Source organism: Triturus cristatus, chromosome 3_1 (genome assembly GCF_964204655.1).
Source record: "Triturus cristatus chromosome 3_1, aTriCri1.1, whole genome shotgun sequence".
NCBI lineage: Eukaryota > Metazoa > Chordata > Amphibia > Caudata > Salamandridae > Triturus > Triturus cristatus.
Genome location: NC_140583.1, coordinates 950,005,426 through 950,021,121, shown reverse-complemented (window position 1 = coordinate 950,021,121; position 15,696 = coordinate 950,005,426). Strand labels below are relative to the sequence as shown.

General features: G+C 47.5%; 1 protein-coding gene and 1 pseudogene across 1 annotated transcript in view; one reads left to right on the top strand and one right to left on the bottom strand.

Annotated features, from left to right (window-relative positions):
• The window catches only part of LOC146861307 (formin-like protein 2), a 393,344-nt gene that overhangs the window by 281,796 nt on the left and 95,852 nt on the right, over positions 1-15,696 (top strand). The window lies entirely within an intron of this gene.
• LOC146861308 (large ribosomal subunit protein eL34 pseudogene) lies at positions 11,747-12,245 on the bottom strand (annotated as a pseudogene).

The following is a 15,696-nucleotide window of genomic DNA, read 5'->3' as shown; positions in this document are numbered from 1 at the left end:
TTTAGATACTGAGCACTCGCAGTGAATCTTTGCAGGTGAACGGCAATTTGTTCTCTTCTCTGGCGCTCCAGGTGGTTTAATCTCGAGGGCATCGCTAACTGCCTGTCCGTTCTCTTCAGCTGGATTTCCCTTGATAGCCTTTATTGACTGACTTTTGTCCTAGCAGCACTTCTCAGATTCCACTCTTTGGGAAGCTCATTATCATACCTCAATCCCATCCTTTGCCATTCTATTCCGACTTATCATTGTCAATCCATCCTCACATGAACAACTCTTAAAGAACTGCGTCGTTCCTTATAAAAGTCTTCATTCGATTTTTTCCAGATTAAGCCGATCCTATTTTGAATCACCTAATAAATTCCCAGAGAGAACTATGTCATGCCCCTTCCTCCACAGATGCAGATATCACCTACAACTCTCGCCCTTGACCTATGGAAACATGTCTCATTTGCTTGTCCGCTCTTAAATTTTCTTCCTGCACAACTGTGATCTTCTTTCATAGACCTATGTGCAGCCAAGGATACTGTACATGAAGCAACGCTCCTACCCAACAGTCCTCTCTACCTGATTGGGGCATGAAACTTTTTCCAAAATTGCAGCAACCATAGGCGCCCAGAAATGCATGATCTACACAAAGGTGGAATTTATTTCTTCCGAAAATTCCATAAATCTGTGGAAAAAAATGACTTTCACTTTACCGCCGTCTCTGGTGCACTGGCTGACGGGCAGCATGTTTCAGGGACGGGCTCATACATTGGTGCAGTGCCATGGAGATGATGGCCTGCAGAGACGGGCTCAAGGTGTGCATCTGTTTCTGAAGCCTGATGCTTGCGGTGCCAGAGATGGGCAAAGCGGGGTGGACAGCGGCTAGTCAGCTCCTCACCACATGGAAGCGTGCCTGGGGGTGAGGTAGCAGGAGTTGTCGCTATTACCACCTGCCGAGTTAATTTGCTTTGTTAGCGAAGCTTGCACTGCTGCTGCTCGTGCTTTGCATCTGTTGTTTTAGCGAAGCTTGACAATACTTTTTGCAGTACAAGAACCAAAACAACTGGCATTGTCAGTGTTTGTGCTAATTCTTTTTAGCCTTTAGGAGCAAAACAGATTATGTAATTCATAGCAACCTGAACTTGATTTTTGTCATGAATTCACCGTAATTGACGCTGGCCTGGGCTTTATTTCACCAGATTAATGATTTGCTGTATGTACAAACCCACCGAGGCTTTTATTTTTGCCTTGCCTGCATTAATCACCGGAATGGGTCCAAGGCTGTTTGAAGTGGAGCAGATGCTCACCCAGCTGGTTAACGTGGCAGCCACCGTGCCTTTGTGTGTTTTGTAAATCATTGCGTTTTATACCATGGATGAAAAGTCGGGCCAAGGGCGGTTAGTTTTAACAACCTAAATACAACTCAAGGTAGTAAATATGAGTGCAGCTGTAATCTCTCCCTGTTTGACTCTCATAGCGGGAGGGGGGTGTTGTCACTTTGCGATTTTAAAATAGTTGATAGTATTCCATCTTATCTATGAAATAGGGGTGGGGCTGCATTTTGCTGTAGAGCAAAACGTGTGCAAAGAAATACCTCTAGAAACAAGTGCCCTCTGCTGTACATTGCTGGGCATGGTTTATGCCAGTGCTGTTGAGGTCTGGTTAAAACTTAAAGCAAAATAAGGCTTGTCGTATATTTATAGTTCTTTCAGATATACACAGAGTAGGCTTTGGGTCTACCCAGAGGAGAATTACTCTCTCACCCCTGCCAATTGGCTATTTGGTGCATCATTTATTCTTTCAGTAAGAGCTTCTATTGGAATGCAGGAAGGACTATTTTACATCTGAAAAGTACGAGCAGTCATCACACTGATTCTTACATTAAACTATGTATCTTTAATATGCATTCTGTATAATAAGCCATCGTTTCTTGGTGCTTTGGGTCCCTCTTTACTCTGCATTTTGAAGTTCTCAGCAGGTTAGGGCCTTGCAGGGTTGTACAGAAAGGTTCATATTGCCCTAAAATGATATGTGGTATGCTCCATATTCCTTCGGGTGGCAGTCTGCTTCAAAGCTCTTGCTTAGCTGTGGGGCTGTTATCAATAAAAGTCGTTGGTATTTTTTTCTTGCTACCTTTTTATTAACCACAGGCTACTGTTCCTTTTATTTTTATATATATATATATATATATATATTACCTACTGGCGGTCGCCAGTAGGTAGTTATAGTTAGGACCACGTTTCCATAGGAAAACCTCAACATTCTATTTTGAATAACTTTGGCGCCGGTCGACGAATCCTCGCGAATTTCTCAAAATAGGTGGGGCGCTACGCTCCGCTCCTACCCTGAAAGTCTCGGGGGGGATTCGTCAAGCGGGGGCTGAGATAAAAGGGGGGTCCCAAAACGCGTTTTTCCCATGCATTTTTCCATAGGACCTTTAGAACGAGCTACAGCCCGAACGGCTGAACAGAATTACTAGAAATTTGGCAGAGAGGTAGTCCCTAGGTCAAGGAAGTGCCTTTTGTAGGTTTGGTGTAAATCTGTTCAGTAGATTCTGAGAAAATAGCCTTTAAATCAATATATATATCTGAGCCCGCTTACGGTACGCTTACCGTACGCTTACGGTAAGCGTACGGTGGCGTGCGCGAGCGCGATTCTGATTGGCTCTTAGATCTTAGTAAACATTCGAATCGGCAGAAACCAGGAAGCGGCGTCCGCCATTTTGTCTACCGCACTGAGTGTTATGTATCAAACATGATGGCCAAAAACATGTTACGGGGATGTTTTGACAACTCCCTCTCACATAGTCATGTTGAGGGAGTCCCCAAACATCCCCCAAGAGCAAAAACGGCATTATTTTTTTTTCGGCAATTTCGCGGGGTACGCTTACCGTACGCTTACCGTAAGCGTACGGTAAAAAAATAAAAATAAAAAAAACACTATCCACACTTTCTCCACCCCTTGTGCAAATGGTGGCCGAAGGCCAACATTTGTGCATGGCTTATCAGAGCACAGAAATTTCCCAAAAAATTTCAACAGATTACCTATCACAAGGAAGCGCATAATATGTCCTCCATGTGCGCACGGTGCGCGAAGCGCATCGTGCGTACATGGCCCATCTAGCGTAACGTGGGCACGGCACTAACTGCGTAAAGTGGGTGCGCGGTGCGCGAAGCGCACCGCGTGCTCACTGTGCGCGCACGGTGCGCACTGCGTTAAGTGGGCGCGCACGCCACGAATGGCGTAAAGTCACTTAGCATTTAAAAAACCGTACAAATTCACTGAAAAAACCATAGGTTTCACACACGTTATAGTTAGGAATTAGCATTTAAAAAACCTTGCAAATTCACTGAAAAAACCATAGGTTTCACACATGTTATAGTTAGCGGAAATTTTACTGATAAAAAACCAATGAAATTGCCCCGTTATAGTTAGTGCTGGCAACTATAACTCACGCGACCGCAATCTTCTGCTGATGACATATGTGTCTTTATGAAAAAAAAATATTTGTAATATATGTATAGCTAAAAATGTATGGAAGAAGACATGGGCAAATAAGTGTCTAAATACAGTATTAGCATCAGCAGAGGATTGCGGTCGCGTGAGTTATAGTTGCCAGCACTAACTATAACGGGGCAATTTCATTGGTTTTTTATCAGTAAAATTTCCGCTAACTATAACATGTGTGAAACCTATGGTTTTTTCAGTGAATATATATATATATATATATTATCTACTGGCGGTCGCCAGTGGATAGTTATAGTTAGGACCGTGTTTCCATAGGAAATCCGCAACATTCTATTTGGAATAACTTTGGCGCCGGTTGACGAATCCTCGCGAAATTTTCAAAATAGGTGGGGCGCTACGCTCCGCTCCTACCCTGAAAGTCTCGGGGGGATTCGTCAAGCGGGGGCTGAGAAAAAAGGGGGGTCCCAAAACACGTTTTCCCCATGCATTTTCCCATAGGACCTTTAGTCCGAGCTACAGCCCGAACGGCTGAAAAGAATTACTTGAAATTTGGCAGAGAGGTAGTCCTCAGGTCAGAGATGTGCCTTTTGCAGGTCTGGTGTAAGTCTGTTCAGTAGGTCCTGAGAAAATAGCATTTAAATCAATATATATATATCTGTAAGCGCGCTCCGTGCGCTTACGGTAAGCTTACCGTACGCGTACGGTGCCGTGCGTGAGCTCAATTCTGATTGGTGGTCACATGACTGTAAACATTCGAATCGGTCGAAATCAGAAAGTGTCGGCTGCCATTTTCTGTCTCTCGCACTGAAAAACAAAGGTGGATAACGTGAAAAGGGGGCAACGGAGAGAGTTGCAGACCCCCTAGCGTTTGTCAGGGGGTCCACGAAGGACCAAAAAGTACGAAAAATACATTTAATAATTTTAAAAAAAAATCGCGGAGTGCGCGTACGGTAAGCTTACCGTACGCGCACGGCAAAAAAAAAAAATAATAAAATAAAAACGAAATAACAATCACATTTATTAAATAAATTAAAGGACCCGCAAGGGAAAAAAAAAATTGTTACTGTGTAAAAAAAGGCGAGGCGCGCACGGTCTGAACTGCGCAACGTGGGCGCTCGGTGCGCGAAGCGCACCGAGTGCCCACAGCGCGCGCACGGTGCGCGAACCGCAACGTGCGCGCAGGGTGTGCGCACGGTGAAAAATCAGAAAAAAAAATAAAAAATAAATACATAACTTAGCATTTAAAAAACCGTACAAATTCACTGAAAAAACCATAGGTTTCACACACGTTATAGTTAGGAATTAGCATTTAAAAAACCTTGCAGGAGGAGCCTAGCGCGCATCCAAGATGGTCGCGTGAGCACAGGGCTCCCCGGACCCTCGCTGCTCCTCGGAATTTATCCTGACTCTATCCTGACTTGGTTGATGGAATCTGGGAGACGAATGCTGGCTGAACACTAAACTCCTTTCGGAAATCAAATCGGACCTGGCAATCCGGAGTTATGGTGGTTTGAACTTTTGAGGCCCACCCGACGGCTGTGCCCGATGCGAGGGTGATCTGTGGAGCCGGGGCGTAGTTGAACAACAACGGCAGCGGGGCAGTGCCAGTGGCCGTCACATCACTTTCGGTTTCACTTTTGGTCTTTGAGGGGCTGGAATGTGGACTTGCTTGGTGCGACTGGGCTTTCATTTTGCCTTCGCTTGATGCCGGTGGCTTCGTCTGCTGCCAGTGTGTTCATTGACGGTGGTCCCTTCGCTCCGCCATATTGCGGCCTGTGGTGCGACACGCGTCTGCCTGGCCTGTGCCACCTCGACGCTTCCTCGGTGGTCCCCTTCGGCGATCGAGGTTCTCATGGGAGGCAAGGGAGACCCCGAGAGGCGTAAGACCAAAACATCCCTACGTGGGGGACCGGTCCAGACGAACAACATGGACCGCTACACTCAGGGTAAAGGATCCCCCGGGACGGCCAATGTCCCCCCGGAGGACACCAGTGGTGGCCCGTCCGTTTCTCCGGATCTGTCCCTGCAGGACATCATGGGCGCCATTAAGGGCATCAGAGACCATCGCTACGCAGTACGAGGCCTTGGCCCGTAAAATCGACACGGTGGCCATTGACATTACGCTAATCCGGGCGGATCTCTCTAAGACCAACGAGAGGGTTCAATCGCTGGATGTGCGGACGTCCTTCCTTGGTACGGACGTGTCGGACCTGCAGGCCACTCTCGGCGATCTCAAGTCGGCCAATGATCTGATGGCCCGGCGGCTGGAAGACTTCGAGGGACGGGCCCGCCGCAATAACATCCGCGTCATAGGCGTTCCGGAGACCTCCGATAACCGCCCGGTTGATCTCCTGGTCGAGGAGCTCATCCTCGAACATCTTGCTCCCGCTGGCCTGAGTAAGTTTTTCGCTGTGGAGCGGGCCCATCGAGTCCCAGGTGGCCGGTCGCGACCGGGTGCCCCCCCGAGGCCTATCGTTGCGAGACTTTTCCATTACAGAGACCGAGACGCGATTCTGCAGGCCTCACGGGTCCATGGCCCGGTCCGACATGAGAACTCGTCCATTAACTTTTTCCCGGACTTCACCCAACTTGTCCAGAAACAGCGGATGGGCTTCCAGGGGGTGAAGCGGCGTCTCCGGGACCTCGGTCTCAAGTACTCTATGCTTTATCCTGCAAGGCTCCGAGTGGAACATGAAGATCGGACTACCTTTTTTGACTCTCCTGCGACTGTGAGTGACTGGCTGGATTCGCTGCCGGACCGGGGTGACCGGACTGGGCCCTCTGCCGGTACCGAGGGTGGCGGGTCTCCTTTGGAGTGACTTATGGTCCCGGACTCTGCCATGTTGTACTGTTCGGCTGGGTTCTACTTCTTTTGCGCATTTTGTTTCACTATGTTGTGTGTGGGGAGCGGGCGGGGACGGGTCCCTTCCCTCCTCCGGGGTCTTTTCGTAGAATGGGGTTTGTAGGGCGACAGGCACACTGCAAGTTGGGGTGGTTTTTTGGACCGCAGGGGTGCAGGGTGGGGGGTGTTGGAGTTGGGGGGGGGTTGGTGGGTGGGTGGGGTTGTTTGGATTTGTGTTTTTTGTTTTCAAGGCGAAGTATTGGCTATGGTTCATCCTTGGGTGTTGAGCTCTTTGCTAGGGGGCCTTTGATCTACTGGAGGGGATGGGGGGGGACGGGTTGAGATTGATGTCTTGGAACGTCAATGGATTGGGGGACCGTATCAAACGGGGTGTTGTGCTGCAATATCTGCGTCGTCTGACTCTGTGGTGTTCTTACAGGAGACGCATCTGGTTGGCAATGTTTGTCGGGCTATGAACAGGGGGGGATATCGACTTGTGTCCCACTCTGGTTTCACCACTGGTTCGAGAGGGGTGGGCATTCTCCTGCGAGCTTCACTTCCGTTGGAGATCACCAGGGTGGTCCCAGACGATAGAGGGCGCTATGTGGCTCTGACTGGGAGGTGGGAGGGGCAGTCCCTTTCCTTGATCTCGGTCTATGTTCCCCCGGGCCTCCAGAACTCCACCTTCTCAGACTTGGGTCGTATGTTGCTTGGGCTTCCTGACAGTCTTTTGCTTATGGGTGGGGACTTTAATTCGGTTGTCTCGGGTGACCTGGACCGGCATCCGCCCAGGGCCCTCCCTGCTGCCCAGGCGTGGCTGGGCGGGCTCCTGGAGACCTTCGGTCTGGTGGACTGTTGGAGGTTAATGCATCCGACACAGTGTCAGTACACCTTTCACTCTGGGGCCCATGGGAGTCTCTCCAGACTGGATTATTTCCTTATGCCCGCGGCCCAGGCTACTCGGATTCGAGAGGTCAAACACCTGGCCAGGGGTATTTCTGATCATTCCCCACTGTGGTTGCTTTTTGACACCGGGTCGCGGTCCGCTGGGCGGATCGCTCCTTTTAACCCTTGGTACCTGCGAGACCCCAAGATCCGTGATAGCCTGATTAAGTCGATTGATCAATATTTTTCTGAGAATGAGGGGTCGGTGTTGTCCTCGGTGTCCCTGTGGGAAGCTTTCAAAGCAGTGCTCCGCGGGCATGCCCTGTCCCAGATAGTGGAGGCCAAGAGGGTTAAGAGAGAGGCGGTTGTGACGCTGGAGACTGAAATATCGGGGCTGGAGGCAGCCTTGGAGGCGGGTGTCACCCCGGATGGGCTGCATGCCCTCAGCCTGAAGCAGTTTGAATATAAGTCTCTCGTCACTGATGCTGCCAAGGCTATGTATAGGGAGCAGCAGGGTAGGTTGTATGATGCCGGAGACAAGGCGGGTAAGCTGATTGCCTGGTTGGACAAGGAGAGAGTGAATCGTGTGGTCCCGGAGCTTCGGGTGTCGGATGGAGTGTGTGTGACTGAGCCTGGTGAGATTGTTGAGTGTTTTGCTGACCACCTCCGTGCAGTGTACTCCCCGGTGTCTGATAGAGATGAGGACGACTCTCGTCTTCTGCTTCGGGATATTGCCCTGCCCGGCTTATCCGTCGAGGACCGCGAGCTGATGGATGCCCCTTTGTCTGTCGAAGAGATAGCTACTGCGATTCGCTCCCTCCGCTCGGGCAAGGCTATGGGCCCCAACGGTCTGCCGATTGAACTATATAAGTTGCGCCCGGATAAAATCGCGCCTTTCCTCCGTCATATGTTTCAGGAATCGCTCGAGAGGGGTTCCCTTCCTGACGACCAGCGTCTGGCTACCATAGTGGTGATTCCCAAGGAGGGTAAGCCACGCGACCGCTGTGCCTCCTATAGGCCTATTTCCCTGCTAAATGCCGAACCCAAAATCCTTGCTAAGGTCCTCGCCAATCGCCTGCTGAGCGTTATATGTGACTTGATGCATCCGGATCAATGTGGCTTCATCCCACATCGTAATACCGCCCTCAACTTACGGCGTGTGCACGGCGTCCTCGCTAGGGCTGAGTACCTCGCTGAACCGGCCATATTGGTTTCCCTAGACGCCACGATGGCCTTTGATACCATTGAATGGCCATTTCTTTGGGCCGTCTTGGCGAAGTTGGGGAGGGGTTCCTTAGCTGGGTGAAGCTCCTTTATGCTGGACCAATGGCTCAGGTGGTTGTCAATGGGCGGGTTTCTCGGCCTTTCGCTCTCGGGAGGGGAACTAGGCAGGGGTGCCCGTTGTCCCCGCTGCTCTTTGCTCTCGCCCTGGAACCGCTCGCTGCCTGGCTCCGTTGGGAGCCCTCGATTAGAGGGCTCCGGTGGGCCCCGGGCTTCGAGGATCGGGTTTCATTGTACGCGGATGATATTCTCTTGTATCTCACCTCACCGCGGAAGTCGCTCAATGTTCTCTTTGATGTCCTTACTTCCTTCGGGAAAAACTCGGGTCTGATAATCAACTGGTCCAAATCTTGTGTGTATCCTATCTCTGGTGGTCTTCCTCTCTTGCCGCCTCGGCTTCCGCTCCAAATATCTCAGTCCGGCTTTAAATACCTGGGGGTGTACGTTTCGTTGGATCCGGCGGTCCGCTATGAGCAGAATCTCCTGTCTCCACTCCGGCGTTTGAGGGCAGATACGGCTCGGTGGTGTAAGCTGCCCTTGTCTCCGCTTGGTCGCGCGGCGCTGTTTAAAAGGATGTCCCTTCCCAGATTCCTTTATGCACTCCAGAACTCCTTCGATGTCATTCCTGCGGCCTACTTTAGGGAGGTGGAGAGTTTGCAGAGGAGACTGGTTTGGGACGGGCGATCGCGTATCGCTTTGGCCAAGCTGACTCTTTCCTGGTATGACGGGGGCATCGCGCTTCCTGATATTAGACGGTACTATTGTGCCTCCCAGCTGTCTGCCATTAATCATGCTACGTACGCTCCTGGTTCGAACCCGGCATATGAGATGGATAAATTCCTGCTCCCCGGCGGTAACTATAACAGAGCGCTTTACTCGCGGTCTGCTGGTGGGGCCCTTACGGGCCCTACCAGGATTGCGGTCCGTGTATGGAAGGCGGCTAACGTAGCGATGGGCTGGAGTGAGCGTTTAACGTGCGCCACTCCTCTATTCGACTCAGACCGCTTGGGAAGCCTCTGGACAACGAAAGGCTTCGAGCGCTGGGATACGATCGGCATCAGCAGAGTGGGGGACCTGTGGGTTAAAGGTGCGGTTAAATCCTTCGCGGCGCTTCAGCGCGAGTATGAGCTTAGTGACAGAGTTCTTCCGTTATGCACAGGTTCGGCACGCCCTGCTTTCGGTCTTTGGGGAGGGGACCACGGTCCCTTCTTCTTCGCCTCTCGAGGACCGCATACTCGATGGTCACGTCCCCGAAAGTACTATCTCCCTGATTTACAAAAAACTGATAAACAATCGGGCTGACCTCTTGGTGCGTCTTCGGGAGGCATGGACGGGAGATGGGGTGGAGCTGGACGATGAGGACTGGCAGACTGCACTGTCATCCCCTAAGGAGGTGGCCATCCCGGCCCGTCTCCGCCTGGTTCAGCTTAAGATTCTCCATCGTGTATATGTGACGGGCCCCCGCCTGGTCTCGATGGGATTTTCAGATGACGGACTCTGTAAGCGTGGCTGCGGGCGCAGTGCTACCTTTCTCCATATCCTATGGGAATGCCGCGAGGTGGCGGAATACTGGCGCCGGGTGCATGATATTATGAGACGAGTCACCGGGGTCGCTCTGCTGCCGGAGGTGCGTCGTTGTGTGCTGAATGTGTGGGAGCCCAATGACTGCAATGCGGCTCAGGCTCGGTGGGCGGCCTTGGGGAACATGATTGCAAAGAGAGATATTGCACAGCTTTGGGGTTCCCAGCGGCCTCCCACCGTGTCCGCCTGGAAGGAGAACATGGACTGGTGCATGTTCAGGGAGAAAACGGTGTATGTGGCTCGTGGTAAACCGGGGGCTTGGGGTAGAATTTGGGGGCAGTGGAACGCTATCGTGGGTCTATCTGTGCTCCCCCCCTTGGTGGATACGTCCGGGGTTGCCTCGTCCCCCTGATCCTTGAGGGTTCCTTGTGTATCTCGTACTTTGGAGTACAGATTTGGTTCTCTCGTTGCCCCCCCCCTCCCTCTCAGGTCTTCTTTTATTGACCGCCCTCGGGTGGTTGGGTGTTGACTCCCCCGGCTGGTGTTCGCCGCCCTTCATAAGTCGTTTCGCCTTGTTTGTTGTATTTTTGTATTTTTCTTTTTGTTATTTATATTAAAAGTGTGTATTCTGATTTCCCTTATGTGCAGTCTGATCTACTGTGATAGTGCGGAGCCCCTGTGGGCCAGTCATTGTTTTCTGATATGCTGGAACACTTCGACTACTAGCGGCCGGCCCTGGTGGTTGTAGGCCCGTGTTTGTAACCCTTTTTATGCACAATAAAATCTTTTTTAAAAAAACCTTGCAAATTCACTTAAAAAACCATAGGTTTGACACACATGTTATAGTTAGCTGTACATTTCACTCGTAAAAAACCAATGAAATTCCACGTTATAGTTAGATCAGGTAACTATAACTTGCGCGACCGCAATCCACAATGTGTCATTTCAGATGTCATCATTGATGTGATGAGTGATGTCACTGACCATGTCATGAGTGATGTAATATGTGACGTCATCAGCAGTTTATTGTGGGCGCGCAAGTTATAGTTACCTGATCTAACTATAACGTGGAATTTCATTGGTTTTTTACGAGTGAAATGTACAGCTAACTATAACATGTGTGAAACCTATGGTTTTTTAAGTGAATATATATATATATATATATATATATCAATGAGTGGGAGTTTGTAGACTGCAAATTTAGCTAGAGACAATAGTGTGCTATACATTTGGAGATTGGGGAACTGTTCACAGTTAATCACAATAGTGTGATGGTGGGAGGATCCATCAATTTCTAGGTGCTCTTGAAACAGGTATGATTCTTATTGTTAGGTTAACTTTATTTGACGTTATATTCACACAGAAAAAGTGAGTCTCCATTTTTATGTCTGAGTTTTGAAATCACAGCTGTCAAACAGACTCATAGCTAATAAAATACATAGAGTGGACTTTGGGGTCCACCCTTTCCAATCATTGGGTTTCTTCAGCCAATCTCATTCAGCTATTGGCTTGATACTGTGCCAGTCATGTCTTGGCTCAACCCGGTGGAGTATACATCTCTCACTAAATGCTGCCTGTTGTCTGTTTGAGTGTAACTTTCCACTTTCTTTCAAGTACTTCATTAAATTCAACGGGGGACTACTTTACAGGTATAGCCCTCTCTTACTGTTCCTTCTGAGTTCCTCCCATGTCTCTCCAATGTGTTACGCTGCATGTGTCAGCACATAAAGCCCATACCGTTTAGTATTGCAAATGCATGTTTTCCTACTTGTCATTTCTTACATAAGGTCTTGTAAGTGTCATGACACCTTCTTTTCTTTGATTGACCAAATTTGCTGAAGCAGAGGTTGTTGCTACATTGTACCTTACCAAGCTGGTGTTTTTTTTAATATAAATGTTTATTTGGTTTTCTGAGACTGCTTGCGCCTTCCACACCTTGACAACGATCTTCTGCTCTTCAATCAAGAAAGCACGTTTGATCCTGTCGCGTACACATTTTGCACACATGGACCCACCATGGGCTCTGCTGACATGCTTCTTAGTCTTGGGCAATCACATTAGCACATTAGGTCGAACAGCAAGGATACCACGGAGTCTACCTAGGCATATACCACATGCTGACTTTGGAGCTTTCCCAACCTTCTTGGTGTACAGATAGACAATCCTGTTTCCTGGAGTTCAGGATAGTCTGGTTTTGTTTGAGGTGGTGTTGTAGGACAGCCTACGGCGGTATGTCAAACATTGAACCATTTTTCAACCTGCAGCAGCCATAGCAGCAAGAGAAAGGAAGCAGATGTTAAGAGCTTATTCCTGCTTGAAGTGACAACCAGTGCGGATCACTCGTGGTGGAAGTGGTGTGGTTCTTCATCCTTTCCCAAGTCTGGCTGTACATCTAGAAGACATTTTTGAGGGGCCAGGAAGGAGAACAGTGTAAGGCATGTCAGCCCCTTGCCTCTGGCTCTCTTTGCTTCTGGATCCACTGTTCAGGTATTCTCATATATCTCACTACCATGCCGCATTAGCAAGGGCTGACTGTAGAAGGCTGCAGCGCAGAAACTTGCGGGAAGATCTGTTGCACAAAATGTTTCAGACTTGTAAGTGTTACACTTTATGGTGCACAATGGTATTAGCCATGGTTAGCAGATTGTTCTTCTCTATGCACAAAATACCTCTGCCACCCTCTCACCTAGCATGACCTTCAAGTAAATGACCAGGACTTAAAGTTATTTTCCATATTTCTTATGTCTCGTACTGACAAAAACATCTCCTTGGTGGTAGTCTCTAGGAGTGTCGATTCAGAAGTCTTGAAAATTGGTGATGGTCAAAAAGAGTTGGTCATCTTTCTTTTCTCTCTTTTCAATTCTAGACTGACTCCAAATGTAGGCTGTTTTGTTGTTGTCTGTTAACCTGCTGTGTTTGTTGTCATGGCAATCTATTGAACGTTTCCCCAAACTCATAGTTGTGTCTGTATAATTTTAATCTGCAACCCCTCCCAGTTAGTACTTGTCTTCTTGTTGTCACAAATCGCACAACAGGCAAGGTACCACCCAATAGGTAAAAGGAGAGGAAAGATTTGGATTCAGGAGGTAATGCTTGTTGATTCTAAGGTAGTAAAGCGAAAAGGACATCCCAATAAACACTTGTGAGCTCCTGTATCAATATAAACTGAGATACATGACATACACGAGGATCATTTTAAATCTATTTGAGTTTTTTTAATTATAGTTTCCACATGTCTAAATATTTAGACATTTTGAATGAACCAATTGATCAATAAATGTTTGGACATCGGAATTTACAACAATAGGCACACATGCATAAGAACATTTAACGAATGAGCTGTAAGCAAAACAAACAACAAAATGGGGTAGATTCACTAGAAGCGATCATACTCTAGTTATACATGGAGGATAGACGTATCTGTCAGTTCGAATTGCAAATAACATGTGACTGATCATCCACTCTTGTTGAAAAGTAGTTCATTGAATCAAGCCCATTAAATTTAAATTCTGTCACAGTATTTGTTTAAATTGGAACAAAAAGCAGATACACCATTGACATTTCGGTCGAAAATAACGAATAAATGAGCCCATTCATTGCCATAGATAGTTGACCCCTAAATTATGCGAAATGACTTTGGGACATGTGGATCACTCGGTTGAATGTATGGGAAATAAATCGAGCACTGACCTGTGACTTCAATAAGAACATGTATTCTTGTGCATGCTTTGGGGCAACAACCTTGTTGCTCCGACAAAAGAAAAAGCTGAATGCCTGAGCTGTTGCAGCAGCAGTTTATCAATTTGACAGACAAAAGTAAAATAGTAATGCTCCAAACCAACACCCCACCTAACGAGGTGCTAGGGTAAACTGTCTTCCACCAGCATTGCTGCAATAGGTGTTTCCCTTTCATGAGTCAAATAACTTTTCAAATGGTCCATTTGGGCCACTTTGTGTAAGATTTTTCCCAACATTTGCAAAGGTCTTTTCACTCCCTACAAAACTGTTAGATGGGTTACTCAGCCGCCATGTAGTTTGCAGTTACAACCGATCAATATTGTGTGAAACCCATTTTGCCGGTATTCTGTAATTAGTTGGTTTGCTTTATTGCGGAATATAGCTAATTTACCTACAATTCCAATACCAATTTTATGTATCCAGTAACAGACGCAAGTTACTGCTTATCTTATCACAATCTTCCTGTAAACGAATATGCCACACTGAGTGTCCCATTGGTACTGAAAAACACCTTTTAAAGGTAAAGGAAAGAAAGTGAGTGAGAGATTTAGTCATTGAAGAATGAAAATTACAGTCTGGGGTTAGTGTGGAGGCAAAGGCCACAGTATGACAAGTTTTTGGTTCCAAGTGAGAAAGTTTCCTTTCAAGTAGAACACTTTTTCTCCAGATTTCGTTCTCCCACCTTATGAGTGGGTGGGTGGTGGGGCCTATTCTATGTAATGCTCTTTGCTGTTCCTTTCTTTATCACTGGCTCACAATATTGGCATCACAGGAAAATGACTATTATGTCTGCCAAAAATCTAAACACACTTTTTAATGGCTTTTTACAAGGGCACTTCACCCACTTGGGATCGTTAAGATAACATGAAGAGTATTTCATTAAAGTATTTGAAAATAAATAGTTTTTTATCCTGTTCTTTTTCTTGGCACTGTGTTTTTTGAAAAGTGAAACAGTGCTCTGAGTGTGCGTTTCATTTCACCGATGGTGTTAATACTTTTTAATGCAGTGCCCTCCCTCCCCATATAAAAAAAAATCGTGACCCCTCTGGGATAACAAACATGTTTTCTCATACTTATTCTAAAAAAAAATGGCAACTCTGAACATATTTGGCAATTCAAACATTACATTTGTGATTAAGAGTGCAATCAAATACTTGATGGCCAACATGTTAGTGACAACCTGGACACCCTAAAAGTGTGAATTATTCACAGCGTGAACGATTATCATAAATAGGGGAAGCCACTTTCAAGGCTAATTTGTGCCCCTGACATCTTTGACACATAATTCCAACCAGCGTATGAGGGGAAAAGTTATTATTGCAGGCCCAGAGAGGCTCACTTACATTCTACTATATTTCACTGAAACTAAGCAGTGTTTATGTGCGGGGTTTGTTCCCTGGGCACATAATAAATGCTCCTCTTGGCCAGAGTCTGGTGCCCCCTTGAGATCAAAACAGACCCTCAGTTTGAAAACCTCTGGATTAAACCCTGGTGGACTTAGGATATAGTGCTTTTGAGATATGGATGGTCGGTGCTTAGGTTTACAGATTACTCCATATCACTAAGGGGCAACCTTTCCAATCTTGAGATTTACTCTCACAAATCATTTTTTTCAGGTGTGATGGTTTATGTTGCTCAGTCGAACAGAATAAAGACTGCAACTCCTCTGACTTGTTAAAACAAAGATGAGGACTGAAAGTAAAGTGTCTCAGTGGCATGCAGTTATCTAGTAACTCTAGTGGTGGGTCACATGTCTATTTCCTTATGGAAGGAGCTGGCGAGGTCATACTTAGCTCTGAGGCTGTCCACATCACCTGAGTGGTGCCAGCACACCATCCTTGGGAGTCTTAAGCTTCCAAACCCCTACCACCTGTGATATGTCACCACTCCAGCCTAAATAGTGTCAACTTGCCACGGTCCACCAAGAGGAATGTGAAGTTTGGCGCGACTCAACCTAAGCAGCACCAATACACAGT